The sequence below is a fragment of the Hemicordylus capensis genome, chromosome 3, assembly GCF_027244095.1.
Source record: "Hemicordylus capensis ecotype Gifberg chromosome 3, rHemCap1.1.pri, whole genome shotgun sequence".
Lineage (NCBI taxonomy): Eukaryota > Metazoa > Chordata > Lepidosauria > Squamata > Cordylidae > Hemicordylus > Hemicordylus capensis.
The window spans coordinates 78,420,110-78,436,307 of record NC_069659.1 but is presented as its reverse complement, the minus strand read 5'-3'; the positions used below and the strand labels follow the sequence as shown (position 1 = coordinate 78,436,307).

The 16,198-nt window shown below is 42.1% G+C and overlaps 1 long non-coding RNA gene across 3 annotated transcripts in view; it reads right to left on the bottom strand.

Moving 5' to 3' along the window:
• LOC128350672 (uncharacterized) overlaps positions 1 to 16,198 on the bottom strand; it is a 232,020-nt gene that overhangs the window by 66,745 nt on the left and 149,077 nt on the right. The gene's annotated exons all lie outside the window — the stretch shown is intronic.

The following is a 16,198-nucleotide window of genomic DNA, read 5'->3' as shown; positions in this document are numbered from 1 at the left end:
TGCTTTATTAAAAGCAATGTACTCTTTCTTATTCTGAAAGCCATATACTTGTTGCAAATCCAGACACTATGTACAAAACATATAATATTTTATAAAACAGAGATAGAAACTACTTGTTCCCATTTTTTATGCCACAAGGAGACTATAAAAGAGAGACCTGAAGTTTCATGAATAGGCCTTTATTTCTGGCCACACTATCAATGCAGAACCATGAAGTATCTGGATATCAGTCAGTTGCTATTAATTTAATTTTAAGTTTTAAATTTGCTAAGTTTTCACTATTACCACCAGCCTATGGCTTAAAGGAATAGACTACATTTCCCTATTCCTGTGCAACATGGTTTCCGAATTACGTTTAAGCCAAAAAACCCACTCATTTTTAACCTTTTTAGGTGCTTTCCTAGAGGTGCTAACATAGCAGGATAAGAATGGTTCCTTTCATAGTTCTCTTTATTATTTGCATAGCCAAAGGAAAGATGTGTGCTTCAGGAATCCTACCTGCTGGGTTGCTGTTTCATTTGGAATTGGAGGGTAATTCCTAATAAGAACATAAGAACAGCCCTGCTGGATCAGGCCCAAGGCCCATCTAGTCCAGCATCCTGTTTCACACAGTGGCCCACCAGATGCTGCTGGAAGCCTACAGGCAGGAGTTGAGGGCATGCCCTCTCTCCTGCTATTACTCCCCAAACCATTAGGAATTGGAGGGTAAGTACTATGGTTTGACCCCAGGCTCTTTTATTTTCCACCATTAGAAGAATCCTGAAGACATACCCACTTGAAAGCATCTTAGATCCTGCACTGAATCCATCTCTAGACCCATTTATTCTTACTTTTTGCACTGTATTTGAAAACATTCAAACTGCAGGTTCTGATTCTGGTTACAGTCAAGCTCAAACCAGATAATTCAAATGTAATGACAATCAATGGTTTTCAGGAAGTGAGGGAAGAAATTAAAGGATGCAAGAACAGAAGGTAGTGAAGGAGAATAGGAAGGAGAGTGTACAAAATGTGAGGCTCACTCATGTAATACAGTGAACAAACCCTTCAGGTAAGCAAGTCCATAATCATTTATTAACAATAGTTTTGTGCCATAAACTATCTTTACATCCTTGCTATTATAGATGGGACAGGTATGTACCGTAAATATTTGCCCTGTGTTAATTTCTCTTCTTTAAAGCAAAGAAATGTATGTGTGTATGTCTGCATGTATGTACATGCATATGAATATAAATATGTTCAAATATACTATATCTGAATAGATGCATAAGTAGTGAAAAATACTAGACATTCCACATTCTAAGAGCATTCTCTTAGGGAAAGCGCAGATTGATTTAAGTTTTCTTTTAAATAAGAAACCTAAGAAACCTAACTTAAATAAATTTAGCCTTTACCCTTAAACAAAGGGTAGCCCTATCCACCCCCAGCACAGTACCTCCAGTGACTCTTGCTGGTGTCTATCTTATGTTTCTTTTTAGAATGTGAGCCCTTTGGGGACAGGGAGCCATCTTATTTATTTATTATTTCGCTGTGTAAACCGCCCTGAGCCATTTTTGGATGGGTGGTATAGAAATCAAATTAATAACAACCACCACCACCACCACCACCACCTTGGCGTGGTTGTGGGTTTTGTGTGCTCTGAGGAAGGTGAGAGCTATGCCAGAGGTCCAACCATACTGGACAGATCTCACCAGAGGAGCCAGACAAAGAGTGCCTCTCCCATCAACAATATGGTGAGACGTAACTTTAATAAATCTATACCAGATCGGTCGTCGCCCGGGTCAACAAGGACCGTGCCAGGTGCTGGAGTCCCTGGACATCTGGTGGCAAGTGGGCAACAGGACTAAGGATCTTCAGTTGAGCAACCAGGGCTGAAGACAGCAAAGCTACTGGAAGAAACATCGCTTAACCGAAAAATATATACGAAAAATGCCAACAAGGAAATAATGATCTGCTATTACAAGTCTAGTCCAACTAGAAGAGGTTATTTAAAAAGAATGTACCAAATTTGGAAAGAGAAGCATCCAGATACAGAAATAACAGAACAAAGGCTAGCAGACCAGAGAAGATACATAATAAGAAATAAAGTATTCACAGGAGTTGAGCTGGAAGAACTGCAAAGAGCAACACAGGCTCAAGATATGGAAGAAGAATTACCAACAACTGAAGAAGTTGCTCAGGCGCAGGTGGAGGAGGTGTTGGAAATAGAGGATACCACTGTTGCTGAACTGTTTCAAAATCAAAACCAGGCAACCTCCCCTTTGCCTTCACCTCAAAAACCCAAATGCCGTTTAACAGAAAAGCAACAAGAACTAAAGCAAAAAATAACTGAGCACATGAACCAAACAACCACCAGGGTTCGACTTCCAGCTCTAAAAACAGTTGCTAAAAAACAACTTGCTCAGGCATTAAAAGATGTCAATGCTGCACTTGCAGAACTAACAACCAAGAATTTGCAAGAAACAAACCAACTAATGTACAGTGCAGCAACAATAACAACACAAGAGCTCGGATATAAGATCAGTGGACCTGTCAAAAAAGAAAGTAGAACATCACCTAAATGGAAGATTACATTAGAAAATAAAATCTCCAGGCTTAGATCAGATGCTAGTAAATTGAAAGATATGAAAGACAAGAAGCTGAAGAATGAAAACACCAAACAGTATCTGATCCAAAAATACCACCTAGGTTCAAGGAAAATTAGAGAAGTCCTAGAAATAATAAAGCAGCAAATAACAGCAGTGTCAAAGAAGATTAGCAGATATGAAGCCAGAACTACACAACACAGGCAGAATCTCCAATTCCAGTCGAATCAGAGACGTTTCTACCAAAGCATAGAAGGAGAAACTGCAAGGAACATAGAAACACCAAATAAAGAAGAAACAGTGCAATTCTGGGGGAAATTATGGGACAATCCAATAGATTATAATAAAAAAGCAGGCTGGATGAAAGAGGTCGAAAAATGTAACCAACAAATGCAAGATCTAATAATAACACCAGAACTAATTAGTGAAAGAGCAAAGAAAATTAAAAATTGGACTGCTCCAGGCGACGATGAACTGCATGGCTTTTGGCTTAAACACCTAACAAGCCTTCATAAACAACGATCAAAACAGTTCAATCACATTTTTCAAGGAGGTGATATTGAACAATGGCTAACAACTGGGAAAACTCATCTCATCATGAAAGAGCCAGCAAAAGCCTGCCAACCATGTTCAAATTATTAACCGGAATAATAGCAGATGAAGTGATGCAACACTTATTAACTAACAAACAGCTTCCATTTGAACAGAAAGGAAATTGCCCGAACACCAGAGGCACAAAAGACCAGCTGCTGATTGACAAAATGATTTTAGAAAACTGCAAGAGAAGAAAAACCAATCTAAGTGTTGCATGGATTGACTACAAGAAAGCCTTCGATTCATTGCCTCACACATGGATACTAAAATGTTTAGAAACAACTGGTGTCAGCAAAAACATTCAGATATTTATAAAAAAAGCAATGAGCATGTGGAGTACACAGTTAACAATCAATGGCGAGACACTTGGACAGGTTAACATTAGAAGAGGCATTTTCCAAGGGGACTCACTATCCCCTCTGTTGTTTATAATCGCCATGACCCCACTTTCACAAATACTAAACAAAACAGGCCTCGGATACCAAACATCTAAAACATCAAGTAAAATCAACCATCTGCTGTACATGGACAATCTGAAGTTGTATGGAAAGTCCCAGTCAGAAATTGAATCACTGCTAAACACTGTCCGTATATTCAGTGCGATATAGCAATGGAGTTTGGACTAGACAAGTGTGCTGCATTAATGATGAACAGAGGGAAAATAACAAAAAACAGAAGGAATAGAACTGCCCAATGGAAGCAACCTCAAGAACCTGGAAGAGAAAGAACATTACAAATACTTGGGCATTCTCCAGGCTGATAACATCGCACACAAGGAAGTTAAAAGAAAAATTGGAAGTGAATACATCAGGAGAGTTAGAAAAATCCTCAAGTCCAAACTCAATGGCGGGAACACCATACAAGCCATAAACACCTGGGCTATGCCTGTTATCAGATACACTGCAGGAATAATAGACTGGACCCAGGCAGAGCTAGAGATCCTAGATCGTAAGACTAGGAAAATCATGACCATCAATCATGCTCTGCACCCCCGCAGTGATGTTGATAGGCTATACCTCCCTCGCAGCTCAGGTGGAAGAGGAATGCTGCAAGTCCATCAAACAGTAGAGGAGGAGAAAAGAAGCCTAGAAGGATATATAAAGGACAGTGAAGAAGATGCACTTCAAATGGTCAATAATGCGAAACTATTCAACACCAATGAAACAAAGCAGGCCTACAAGAAAGAACAAGTCAAGAACCAAGCAGAAAAATGGAAAAATAAGCCACTACATGGTCAATATTTGCACAATATAAGTGGAAAATCAGACATCACCAAGACCTGGCAATGGCTTAAGAATGGTTATTTGAAGAAAGAAACAGAGGGTTTAATACTGGCTGCACAAGAACAGGCACTAAGGACAAATGCAATAAGAGCAAAAGTCGAAAAATCAACCACAAACAGCAAGTGCTGCCTTTGTAAAGAAGCAGATGAAACCGTGGACCACCTAATCAGCTGTTGTAAAAAGATCGCACAGACTGACTACAAACAAAGGCATGACAAGGTAGCAGGGATAATACACTGGAACATCTGCAAAAAATACAAGCTACCTGTAGCCAAAAATTGGTGGGACCATAAAATTGAAAAAGTTGAAGAAAATGAAGATGTTAAAATATTATGGGACTTCCGACTACAAACAAACATCTGCCACACAATACACCAGATGTAACTGTAGTGGAGAAGAAAGAAAAACAAGTCAAAATAATCGACATAGCAATACCAGGGGATAGCAGAATAGAAGAAAAAGAAATAGAAAAAATCACCAAATACAAAGATCTACAAATTGAAATTGAAAGGCTGTGGCAGAAAAAGACCCAAATAATCCCAGTGGTAATTGGCGCCCTGGGTGCAGTTCCAAAAGACCTTGAAGAGCACCTCAACACCATAGGAGCCACAGAAATCACTATCAGCCAATTACAAAAAGCAGCTTTATTGGGAACAGCCTATATTCTGCGACGATATCTATAACAACAGCAACAACATTGACAATAAAATTCTGGCATCCCAGGTCCTTGGGAAGGACTCGATGTCTGCATAAAACAAACCAGTCAATAACACCTGTCTGACTGTGCAAGATAATAATAATAATATAATAATAAAAAATAATAATAATGCAAAAATATTATGGGACTTCTGACTACAAACAGACAAACATCTGCCACACAATACACCAGATATAACTGCAGTCGAGAAGAAAGAAAAACAAGTCAAAATAAAACAAGTCAAAAAATAGAGAAAATCACAAAATATAAAGAACTACAAATTGAAATTGAAAGGCTGTGGCAGAAAAAGACCAAAATAATCCCAATGGTAATTGGCACCCTAGGTGCAATTCCAAAACTACTTGAAGAGCACCTCAACACCATAGGGGCCCCAGAAATCACCATCAGCTAATTACAAAAAGCAACTTTACTGGGAACAGCCTATATTTTGCGATGATATCTATAATAACCAACAGTATTGATGATAAAATTCAGCCATCCCAGGTCCTTAGGAAGGACTCGATGTCTGGATAAAACGGAGCAGTCAATAACACCTGTCTGACTGTTTAAAAAAGAAATAATAAAAAATCTATTTCAAACTATGTCCCAGTGAAAAAGATATAGTTTACTTGTGAGGAAAAGAAACTTAAGTGTGGAAAGTAATAAACAGCATGAAATAGAGCCAGCCGGCAGGACAAAAAGTCAGGGATGATTCCAAGGGGTAGCAGGCACTACACCAAATATATTTCTCACTCTCCATTTTGCTCCCCCATCAACCAGACTGAACTTTAGAGTGAAGTGTCAGACAATACAGTCATATTGTCTGGTACTAGCTTTAAAAGGCCTTTCCATCATTTAAAGATGACTCCATCTTGTTAAAGTCTCATTCAATCACTGTTCTATCCCAGAACAAGCAGCAGCCAGCACAACCAGGTAGATAGGAGAATCCTTCAGCCTCCCAGGCCAACCCCTCAGTTTCCTTCCTGCCATGGAACTGACCAGGTGAGACCATGTATGCAGGGGAGGAGAGTCATCTTCCCTGTAGATGTCAGCTGGCCTGTGACTGGCCTCTCCCTCCTCACCCTGTCTTTTCTGCCACAGTTTTGGACAGGAAGAGAAAACTTGCCTGGAAAGCAGTCTCGAAGGTTTAGCCTAATTCAAAAAGGCAGTATTTTCTAAGTGGAATCTGTACCATGTTCTGGATATGTCAAGCAAACTTATTTAGTAAGGTAAATAAACAATAACATTAATTACCTTACCTCTATCAGTATTAAACGTACAGCAAAATCCTCACTCCCCCAATAAAGTTCTTTGCCACCCCTTTGTTTCCCCAAACTAGTTGTTCTAGAGTTGACCCTGCAGATAGCAGAAACACACATACATACATACATACATTCATTCATTCATTCATTCATTTTTGCATTTATATACCGCCTTTCGTTAAAAGACAACCCCAAGGCGGTTTACAAAAGTTAAAACATACAATAGAAAGACAATAAAAACATCAAGCTAAAAAGTATAAAAACATATAAAAACAGGTATAAAAACAATACAACAGATAAAAACACACAGAAGCAGCAGTAAAAACGATTATGTAAAAGCCTGGGTAAAAAGCCAAGTCTTTACAAGCTTTCTATAATACACATCTCATCAATAATACAAATACATGTCATTTGAAATGCTTACAAATTGCTCTACTTAGACATTGTTCAAGTAAGCACCATTGGAGATAAAACTTCGACTCATGCTTCAAGGCTACCCGATACCCATTGCTTATATTGCTTATATAAAGTTTTCATCTTTTCAACCAAGCTTTCTCAGCCTTTTAAAATTGGTTGGTTTTAATTTTGTGATTGATTTTAAATTGTTGAATTGTTTTAAATTTTATATTTGTTTTAATTGTTTTATGTTAACCGCCCAGAGACGAAAGTTTTGGTGGTATATAAATGTGATAACTAACTAACTAAATACATAAATAAAGATACCTTATACAAAGTCAAAGTTCTTGATAGGTATGACATATATTATAAATATCATACAATGTTTAAATGGGAAAAAAGAAGAACCATAAGATGAATGCAAGTATTCTTAACTCTTTATGCTCATATGCTCTTCATATGCTTCCCCTCTCAACTCTTTTTATCCTCTGTCCAGTTAGGAGCAGGGCTGTCATTGGAAGAATTGAGGTTATCAGCCTAGCTCTTCCCATCTCCCAGAACTTAAATAACTGCCCTAATTTTAAAATAACTTGCTGTTATCCCAGAATTTCTGTCTGTAATTTGAGAAATCCTGGAGAATGGGTGACATGCCACAATAATGGAGACAAGCTAATGGTATCTCAATCTTCAAAAAGGGATAAAAGGAGGATCCAAGAAGCTACAGACTGATTAGTCAGTCTTTGAGATCAAATAAAATACTAGAATAGATTATGAAGCCATCAATCCGTAAGCATTTTGATTAAAAAAATACAGTGATCAGTGGAAGCCAGCATAGAATTGCCTGATTTTACCTCTTTAAAAAAAATCAATTTATACCTTAGTGAATTGTGGAAATGCTGTGGACATAATGTATTTTTACTTGAGCAAAACACAACAAAGCTGTTGGCATGTCATCAAAGATGGCAAAATTCAGCCTCTTTCCGCCCAACTAGAAATGCGGCTCATTTGCCCCAGCCCCCTTCCACCAGGGAGCATGCGACACCGGGCAAGAGCCTCCACTGGTTCCCCACATGCTCCTGGGGTGAGGCTGAGGCACAAGTGATGGAGCGTGCAGGAGCCCGCTCAGTCTGGCTCTGAATGTATCCCCCCTCCCATCCCTCAGATATAGGCCGGGCTTTGCTGGTTGCCGTTCAGGGCTGGGCGGGCATTTTTTGGGTCCACACCTAATTGACCGGCAGTGTGCGCCTTTTTTCGCCTGTCTCGGTCTATATCTGTATGGCCCGGTAGTCAGTTAGCTCCATAACTTCCCGGTCACATTGGGCAGGTACCGTGCGGAGAGAGAAACACCTAAGGGTGATGCACCTTAGGTAAGTGTTTGGCATCAAAAAGGAGGAGGGGATCCCTTGAGGCTTGACAGATCATGGATGCCATTCAGCCCTTCTTTTCTGCAAAAGTGACATCCTTCCGTATGGCTGTGCAGCGTCAGATGGGTGTCATTAGTACCAGAGGCCTGACCTTAGGTCGGCTAGGATGGGCGGTGCCTGCTTTAGAGTGAGGGAGCCACTCGGAGCCAAGGTGCTAATGCCACCATCTCTAGGCCAAGGTGACCATTCTGTGGCCAGCCTTCTACAAACCACACTGTGGTGGGTGGAGCGCCAATTCCAGCTGAGTGCCATGTTGGCACACATTGAATTACAGTATGTCTCAATAAATGTGGCCAATGTCACCAAAGAAGCAATGTGTCTGGGTCTCCTTGGGTCTGGGCGCAAGTTGCCAATTATATTTTGGTTAACAAACAGGTAAAATGTGGGCTAGATGATAATAGCATCACATCGCTCCAGAACTGGTTGGAAAACCATACTTAAAGACTTAAAGGCATCAATGCCTTCTCATCAAAATAGAAGAAGATTCCTCTTCGGACTGCAAAGCTCTGTCCTGGGTCCAGTGCTTGGCAGTAGCACATGTGAAAATGATCTTGGGATTGGAGACAGTCACAAACCGCACATGAATCAGCAGTGTGATGCAGCTACAAAAATGGCTAACAACCAGTTAGACTTCATTAACAAAACCATAGTTTGTATGTCACAAGAAATAGTAGGTCTACTTTTTCCACATTAGCTAGATCTCAGTTTGAGTACTATGTCCGGTTCTGGACACCACACTTTAAGTATGTTGTAGACAAATTGGAAAGGGTTATGATTGGGCCAATTTCTTCTCAACTCTTTACAAGGGGTCTAAAAAACAAGCCAGGAAAAATTGATTGAATAGGGTATGTTTAGCTGGGGAAGAGAAAACTAAGAGTGGACATGATAGCATTCTTCAACTACCTAGTAAACTGCCACACAGAAGAGGACAAAGAATGTCCCTGCTAACTGGGCAAAGAGGCACCTTTTACCATGGTGATTCTCTTTATTAGGGATGTGCAAAAAATTTCGGGCACAGATCGATCTGTGCCTGAAATGAGCAATTTCGGGTGATTCGGGGCCGAACTGAATCACCCCCTATGTCCCCTGATATTTTTCGGGGCCAAGCCGAATCACCTGATTTTCGAGGCTGAAAAATTCGGGTGATTCGGCTCATGGCCGATTTTGGGGGATTTTTTGAAGTTTTAGTGACTTTGGGGCAGTTCGGGGGCATAGAATGGGATCTGGGCAAAAAGAGTGGGGTGGGGTGGTAGTGCCTAATGGGTGCAGGCTACCACCCCAATTTCAGGGGGATTGGGCAAAGGGGATATTCCCTCAGAAAATAAGGGAATAACATCCCTTCAGAAAAACTGTGTAAACTGTGTAAAGAAATTTGTAAAGGAATTTCTGAAGTTTTCATGTCTTTGGGGCAGTTTGGGGCAGATTGGGGCAGAAAGTGGGGCCTGGGGCAGAAGAGTGGGGTGGGGTGGTAGTGTAAAGGAATTTCTGAAGTTTTCATGTCTTTGGGGCAGTTTGGGGCAGATTGGGGCAGAAAGTGGGGCCTGGGGCAGAAGAGTGGGGTGGGGGGTTCGGGGGCATAGAATGGGATCTGGGCAAAAAGAGTGGGGTGGGGTGGTAGTGCCTAATGGGTGCAGGCTACCACCCCAATTTAAGGGGGATTGGACAAAGGGGATATTCCCTCAGAAAATAAGGGAATAACATCCCTTCAAAAAAATTTGTAAACTGTGTAAAGAAAATAAGGGAATATCATCCCTTCAGAAAAACTTCTGAGGTGTGAATTCTCATTCAATGATAGCAAATGAGATTTTTTTTCAATCAAAGAACTCTCATGACCCCACTTTCACTTTTTTCACACTCTCACTTACTATGAATATAATGAATGAATCAATCTGCCACAAAGCACTTTATGAAGAAAAACCTCAGAAAATCAACAAAATCCAGCCCTCTGGCCAATCACTCTGAAATTGGGGATGGGTGGTAGCCTCCAGCCATTAGACACTATCTACCAGCCCACCCCACTCTTTTGGGGCAGATCCACTTTCTGCCCCCAATCTGCCCCAAAGACACCAAAACTTCAAAAATTCCCAAAATATCAGCCCTCTGCCCAATCCCCCTGAAATTGGGGTGTTAGCCTCCACCCATTAGGCACTACCACTCCACTCCACCCTTTTGGGGCAGATACACTTTCTGCCCCCAAACTGCCCCAAAGACACAAAAACTTCAAAAATTCCCCAAAAATCACCCCTTTGTCCAATCCCCCTTAAATTGGGGTGGTAGCCTCCACCCATTAGGCACGACCACCCCACTCTTCTGCCCCAGGTGCCACTTTCTGCCCCAAACTGCCCCAAAGACATGAAAACTTCAGAAATTTCCCAAAAATCACCCCTTTGCCCAATCCCCCTGAAATTGGGGTGGTAGCCTGCACCCATTAGGCACTACCACCCCACCCCACTCTTTTTGCCCAGATCCCATGCTATGCCCCCAAACTGCCCCAAAGTCACTAAAATTTCAAATATTCCCCAAAAATCAGCACTTTGCCCAATCCCCCTGAAATTGGGGTGGTAGCTTCCAACCTTGGGCACTACCACCCCACCCCAAAATATTGCCCCTGGGTCCCTTCCCCCCCGAATCGATTCAGATTCGGATTTGGGTTAAATCCGAATCCGAACCGAATCAAGGGTGATTCGGGTGGCCCATATTCGGGCACAAAACAGAACAGGGGTGATTTGGTTCGGGTCCCGAACTGAATCACCGAAAATCCGAATTGCACACCCGTACTCTTTATTTAGCAGGGGGAGAGTAACTGGCCCTATCCACCACAGCACAGTACCTCCAGTGATTGTTGCTGGTGTCTATCTTATGTTTCTTTTTAGAATGTCAGCCCTTTGGGGACAGGGATCCATCTTATTTGCTTGTTATTTCTCTGTGTAAACCATCCTGAGCCATTTTTGGAAGGGCGGTATAGAAATCGAATAATAATAATAATAATAATAATAATAATAATAATAATAATTATTATTATTATTATTATTATTATTATTATTATTATTAAGCAACAATATCTGTAACAAAAGCAACAACATTGACAATAAAATTCAGCCATCACAGGTCCTTGGGAAGGACTCGATGTCTGGATCAAACAAACCAGTCAATAACACCTGTCTGACTGTGTAAACAACAACAACAATAACAATTTATTTTCTGTTGCTCTAGAGGTAAGAACTAAATCTCATGGGCTTAAGTTACAGGATGGCAATTTTTAGATGAACATTATAAAATACTTCGTAACAGTAAGAACAGTCAATTGTTGGGGATGTTCTGTTGTGGATTTCCTGCATTAAGCAGAAGGCTAGACAAAATGACCTACAAGATTTCATGAACCCAAACCCACCACCATACCAAGCATTGGCAGACAGTTATTGCTCAGATGTGGCATCATGCGGGACTCCGAGTCCCCTGGAGACACCCACACAATCCAGCCCTGAGGCTCTCCTCTGAAAACCATGTGTATCACCAGCCACATCGGGACAGAGTGAGAAAATCTCCAAAGATGAGGAAACTGAAGAGGCACTTGTTCCTGAAAAGCCTCCACCAATGCCTCGCCCTGACTCAGAAGATGACTTTGACTCTTCTAGGTGATTCTTCCAGGGACTCCTCTCTCTAGGAGTTTGCGGTTAAGCAAAAGAGATTGGCTCCTTTAAACAGCCACAGTGATCAGTGGAAGCCAGCATAGTCTCTGGAAAACAGGGCAGAGCTACAGACTCAGACAGACTATATAAGAGCTCAGTCTGCAATAAGCATTTGCTGAAGCAACATTGTTGCTGAAGTGCCTGTCTGTTATTCCTTCTTAGTCTTGACTCCTGGTTCCTGATCTTCAGCTGCCCTTAATCACACTGTTGTCTGCTGCTCCATACAGACTCCTGGCTTTTGACCCTTGGCTTCCCTTGACCACGTTCTTTGATTGCCCCAGTATGTGTCTTTGTACTGACTTCTGACACATGGCTCCCACAGACTACACCTCACATCTCCTCCTGAGTGGTTCTCTTGGCTCCATACCATGACCTCAGCACAGAACACAATTCAAGGCTCCCTATACTGTAACTCTATGGCCCTGTTGAATGTAGCACTGAATCTCAGATAGACAAAGCTGTAGTTAAACTGTGAAGACGGGGATCATACTGCAGATGATTGATCAATTGCGGTTTGGCAACCTCTGGCTTCTGGACAAAGGGACCCTTTCCTCTTCCTAGACCACCCAGGCTGCATCCCAGTAAGCTACATTCTGCTCACATCGCCATACTGTGGGCAAGGCATCGGCACATCAGTAAAGCTGCAACAATTGGCTAGGATGTTAGAGAGGGTGTGCTCAGTGTGGTCATGCCTTTTCGGCATTGATCACCTGCCTTTGGCAGGGTACACATTTTAACTCTTTCTTCACACCACTTGCACCACTGCAAGAACTCTCGTGCTACACAGACATACAGAAGCCCAATTATTAATACCCAAGGATGGTAAGGGGCACTTCCAGATGGCAATGGGGTCTTGGGGATGGGATGCAGAACAGCAATTGATAAATTGGGGCAGGGGATTGTAGGTTGTTGGCTTTGAGGGTGGGAGAAGGGACAGCCCACTACAAAAATTGATGCTACGTCATAGCGTAGCACCTGCTTGGAGCCTAGGCAGATCTAAGGCAAATTAATTGCAGCTGGTGTTTCTGGGAACTGTTACCTGCCCAGAAAAGTGGTGCCTGGCAAAGTCATATGACTGCCATATTTCGTTTGGAGGAGTGGTGTGCTTTTTATGCATCCAGACTTAAAGAGAAGGGGTGACTTGTGAATGTAGTTTACAATCATTGCAGTTAAAAGGCTGTTGTTAAGTCTCCCCTCAGTAGTGACTGCAGTGCAAACCCATACCCCACCATTAGATGGGAGACTAAAATCAGCAAGTGGACTCTTCCTGGGGATGGGATCTGCTTGCTGCATTGAAATTATACATCCAGAAAAATAGCCTCACATCTGGCTGTGAGGATCCCTGCATTCCACGTGGTGTGTGTGTGTGTGTGTGTGTGGTGTGTGTGCTCTTTAAATCTCCCTGAGGAAATACAGTTTTCCCCAACTGGGGAGGAAGGGACTTGTGGACTCTTACTACCCACACCTCTCAGGTGCTACTCTGGCCCCTTTCTTCCAGAACAGGGGCAGGCAATGGCTTGCTCCTACACCTAGCCTCTGCAACTCTCATTTGCCTGAGGGGTGGTCTGGCAGCAGGACATCTCCCCTCGACTCGCAGATGATGTGAAGGATTCAGCAAGCCACTATGGCCTGTGGAACCAGCTCCTCCTCCACATCCAGCAAGTTGTAGATGGTACACCAACATGAATGAAGTCTCTCAAAAGCCTGCTCCACAACTATTCTTACTCTGCTGTGGCAGAAGTTGTTGTTTCACTCCATGGTGCTCTGAGGTGTACAGTAGTGGGTGATGAGCCACTGCTGAAAGCTGTATCTCTGGTTTCCAAATATCACAGCTTGGCTGCAACACCTATGATTCTGTGATTCTATGAATCTTTCTAGTTCTTAGATCTTCCATATGGAGGAAGGCACACCCGGCTTTGCCCATCACTACCCTCTCTGACTTTGTCTATTGTCCCAAATCAGAAGCAGCACAAGATATTTCAGCACCTGAGCAAAGCACTAAATGCCACCACCCCTTATATCCTCTCATTCTTCTTCCCCAAACTCACTCTCTTCATACAGTCAACTTGAAATGTAGAAGGATGGGGACAAAGAAGAGATGGAAGCAGAGAGAGGAGAGAGCTGCGTACAGAGATGGGCTACAGTGCTGATAGAGGAAGAGAAAATAACAAAGATGAGATGAGTGCCAGCCACAGAGTTGGGTTAGGAAGTGAGGCGAGTACAAGAAAATCCTGCACACAGATCTGGACTACATAATCTCTTCTGTGCTGTTGATGTCAGCAGCTGCAGGAGTAAGTAGCAAGCAAGCAAGTGGGCGAGCGGAAAGCGATGAACCTCCCCCTCCCTCCATTGCTGCTCCATAATTATGCTGATTGGATGATCTGGCTCTGGTCCATATCAACAACAAATCCATCTTAGGAGTAGGGCCCAGAGGGTAGCTGCCTACATGCTCTTAAACAGCAGTAAATGACGCTGGACACTGAATCACTAAAAGAAGATATAATAGGCACCACACAAAAATGTGAAAACTTTGACTATGCATTGATAACAGAAATATATAATTGGGATGCTTTTTATTGTAAGTTGTACTGAGTTTCATGAGAGAAGCAGGGTAAGATGTTCTAAATGCCAGATTTCAAAATAATAAAAATATATCTAATATATTTACTTGATATTAAATAATTAAGATGATTGCTTCATTTTTGGCATGATGTCCCAATCATGAGAAGTAATTGTTCCAAAGAAATAGACAATGTTTATAAGGGCGGGATGTAGAGTAGAGAAGATCATGCCAACATCTAGCACAGCCCTTGGATAATAGAAGAAGCATGTGAATCCACAAGAAGCTTCAGGATCCCAGCACTTGAGGCTTCTTTGTGCAGCAGACCAAATGTGCAGGAGGAGGAGGAAGTGATTTTTGTGGCTCTCCACTCCCTTCAAAAGCCCTGTCCACCTGCATAAATATGTTTCTGAATGTTGCACATCCTCCTTCTGTGTCTGGAGGGCTCTGTTGGGTATCAGCCAGTGACGTGCTATGATACCGTTTTCAAATATCTGAAGGAACTATGCAAAGAGTAGATTTGTTCTCTATTGCCTTAGGGCAGGACAAGAACCAATAAGAAAGATGATCCAGGATAGATATTAGGAAGGAGAGGAGAGTTGGTCTTGCGGTAGCAATCATGACTTGTCCCCTTAGCTAAGCAGAGTCTGCTCTGGTTGCATATGAATGGGAGACTTGATGTGTGAGCACTGTAAGATATTCCCCTTAGGGGATGGAGCTGCTCTGGGAAGAACAGAAGGTTCCAAGTTCCCTCCCTAGCATCTCCAAGATAGGGCTGAGAGAGATTCCTGCTTGCAGCCTTGGAGAAGCCGCTGCCAGTCTGTGTAGACAATACTGAGCTAGATAGACCAAGGGTTTGATAGCTTGGCAGCTTCCTATGTTCCTATGAAGAAGTAAAGGTAAAGTTGTGCCGTTGAGTTGGTGTCAACTCCTGGCAACCACAGACCCCTGTGGTTGGCTTAGGTAGAATACAGGAGGGGTTTACCTTTTCCATCTCCCGTGCAGTGTGAGACGATGCCTTTCAGCATCTTCCTATATCGCTGCTGCCTGATATAGGTGTTTCCCATAATCTGGGAAACCTATGAAAAATTACTTAACTGTAAAATCTGTTGAACAGTAGAATGGTCTGCATCACACAGTTATGAGCTGCCTCTCACTTGAGGTTTTCAAACATAACCTAAACATGTCAGGGATGCTATAGCAGATTCCTGTACTGAACAGGGGATTAAACTAGAAAAATTTCAAGATCTCTTCCAACTCTAAAATTTTGTTATTCTATAAGTCTATGCAAATATTATACAAAGTAGAGACGCTGTACTCACACACCCTAAAAGTGCAGTCTGGCTGGGATAGATCCCTGTCCAAAACACTGGGGAGCCATTGCCAGTCAGCATAGACAATACTGAACAAGATGGACCAACTGAATCAGTGTTTCAATTTCCAATGTTCCTAAGCAACAATGTAACTTCCTGAAAGTATGGAGACAGGCTACTCCATCACTTATTTCAATACCACAGACAATCAGTTCCAGTTCCAATAGGTTCCCATCACAGTGACTAAGGAGTGATGCTATAATGGAGAAAAAATTGGTTCCTCTAAATGTGGGTATTTATGTGGGGCCATAAGATAGTGAACTGTAATGTCTCATCATTATAGCTGATAGTAGTTCAGACAGGTGAGGATGCAGCCATCAGGTGACCAAAACTGCAAC